Here is a 2,742-nt window from a genome sequence, read left to right as displayed (position 1 = left end):
GCGCACCCACACACAAACACTCTTTCTCAAACACGCACATGAACACACACACACACACACTCGCTCAAGCATGCGCACACACACACACACACACCAGTGCCCTTAATACTAGTTAAATGCAGTTTAGTTTCAGCATTACACTCTAATTACATGACATTCCTTCAATTTTTCTTTATGTAAATACCATTAGCATAAAGCATGAACAGCTTTTTGCCCGACAACAAACTCTATATTTGGGAAGTGCAGCTTCAAGCTTGTGTCAATTGGCAGACAGCTCCTCTCTCCATACATTAGCTCCTTAGCCATGATGTTGATGTTGGCCCTAGCAAAGGCCTCTGGTTAATGAGCATGTGTTTGAAAGAGAGTGTGTGTGTTTGTGTCTGTGTGTGTGTGTGTGTGTGTGTGTTAGTACAACAGACACGTGGGGCTGCAAGATAGAGGCCAAGGGTTGTTGGTGGTGTGCGTGCGTGTGTGTGTGTTTGTGTGTGCGCGGGCGCATGTCTGTTACAGGAATGTAGCAAATCTTAACAAAAAATGAGACTAGATTGGATACTTGTGCTCGGGCTGGCGGTAGGATCCCACAGCAATTTGCCTCTTTAAGCAGTTAGGTCACTCTAGCAGCATTGCTCAACAGTGTGTGTGTGTGTGTGTGTGTGTGTGTGTGTGTGTGTGTGTGTGTGTGTGTGTGTGTGTGTGTGTGTGTGTGTGAGTGCATGTTTGTGTTGCTATTGAGCGATTTAATGAGATGCTCGGTGTAGAGGATGCATTTCTACGTTTTCTGTGAGGGACAGAGTGTTGATCAGCACTGAGTGGAAGGCCTATTACTGAAAACCTATTGCACATAAGAGCCTTGGGCCCTCTAGTCAGGCTACAGGCTGCATTACAGACTTCACAGTCATCATTCCCATCCCAGTTATCACACTGGACTCTTAACAGGATCAATGGAAATCTGCTAGCTTCCCCCAACAACTCGGACAGCTGTCATAGAATGCTTATTAAGAGGCAAGAGGCTGGAGACAACCAGAAGCTGGATGATGTCACACAAAGGTTTCTTTGGAGGGGTAAATGGTTCGTCATCTTTTGTAAAGCTTAACTGGTTAGCTACAGCTTAGGCGACCGTCACAGTGTCCAACTATGTAACAGGTGAAAACTTAGAAAGGAGTGCTAGAGCACAGTTGTAATGACCCTCGGAGGGTGGGTTAGAGTGCAATGGCATCAAGAATGATGCGTTACATTTGCAGTTCAATGATGAAATGCTACTTGGTAAATGTATCAGTATAACTAAATCTACGGAATATGTAGAAAGACAAATAAATCTAAATGCTTACCTTGAGTTACGTTACTTTCTTTCCGAACACGGATCAAATAGACACAACATAAATTGGACCAATTCGGATTAAAGTTGCAGAGTGAAGACACTCACATTTGACAGAATTCCTCGCTTCACTCAGACGGTGATCGGAAAAAGGGTTTTGAAAGTATTTTGGTGTGCCGAGGAAAGTTCGTCCGAATTCATTTGGTGGGAGTGACCACGCAGAGTTGAACGAGTGTTCCAAAGAGGACTGTTCGTTCAGCAGCGAGAACCCTGCCGCGTGCTCTGTCCAACTTCGGGGGAATGTAAAAAATTAACCGAAGAATGTTCAGCTGTCGTTCTCCACCGGACGACCGCGGCGGCTTGTTTTGGAAACAAAAATTTAAGAATGTTTTCTATAAGCGGATTAAGACACTGTTGTCTATTCGGTATTTATATCATCAACTTCAGCAGTTTATGTGCTATTCGGTAGTGAGGACGGGAGGTCAACTAATGAATAACATGACACATAAGCAAGTTACTGAATCCTTGTGGTTAATATTGTGCATAACCCACAACGTTTATTTGTGTAAATTCTAATGTCAATTCATAACAGCTAGAGTGACGTATGTCGAGGCTGACAAAGCTACAGTTGGTCTACAGGTGAGATGGTTGCTGCATGGGATTCCATCAGCGCTGATGTCATCTGATGCATAAGGCATAAGGCCGGCCCGGTCTGCTGCCTTTCGGTCTGTGGTGAGGACACACTCTTCTGATTGGTGTGGGTACTGCACTGAACTACGGGGCCTGTTTCAGACCCAGCACAATGCATGCTCATTGATCTTGAACGCCTCACACAAGTCAAACGCTATTGGCCGGGTTTCCCAGATTCGTTAAGAAGCTATTAATGTAGCTGTAAATGTAAATGTGTAAATGTATTACTGTAACGCTAAGAGCTTCTTAACAAATCTGGGAAACCTGGCCATGAGAGAGAGAGAGACAGACAGACAGACAGACAGACAGAGAGACAGACAGAGAGATACAGAGAGAGAGAGAGAGAGAGACAGAGAGAGAGAGAGAGAGAGAAAGAAAGAAAGAAAGAAAGAAAGAAAGAAAGAAAGAAAGAAAGTGAAAGACAAAGAGATTTTGTTGTCATAAAACCACTCCACACGAACAGTGTGTGTGTGTGTGTGTGCAACCACCAGCACATCCTAGTACCATAATGAGGAGGTGTCCCGGCTAAATTGGACAAATGGGATGTTTTTGCAGGTTTGCTACCTGTCACTCACCTCCCTCCGCCGTCCGCAGGGATTCTGTTCAACCCCTCCGTGCCACCCAATCAAAGGATCCCCCTCACCCCCACCCTGAGGCTGCCTCTATTTACATCTCATTACCCCTCCCCCCACCCCCTCCAGAATCCCCCTCTCTCCCCTCACCGACCTCCCTCCATC

General features: G+C 45.4%; 1 protein-coding gene across 1 annotated transcript in view; it reads right to left on the bottom strand.

The window, feature by feature from the left end:
* LOC146253946 (uncharacterized) overlaps positions 1–1,608 on the bottom strand; it is a 23,425-nt gene extending 21,817 nt beyond the window's left edge. The window contains exon 1 of the mRNA XM_084678903.1: positions 1,329–1,608. The gene's annotated coding sequence lies outside the window, so the exon portion shown is untranslated. The remainder of the gene's footprint in view (positions 1–1,328) is intronic.
* Positions 1,609–2,742: the final 1,134 nt, after the last annotated feature.

This window comes from Hypomesus nipponensis, chromosome 17 (genome assembly GCF_054491055.1).
Source record: "Hypomesus nipponensis isolate SF chromosome 17, ASM5449105v1, whole genome shotgun sequence".
NCBI classification, from domain to species: Eukaryota; Metazoa; Chordata; class Actinopteri; order Osmeriformes; family Osmeridae; genus Hypomesus; species Hypomesus nipponensis.
This window is presented reverse-complemented; position numbering and strand designations above follow the sequence as displayed.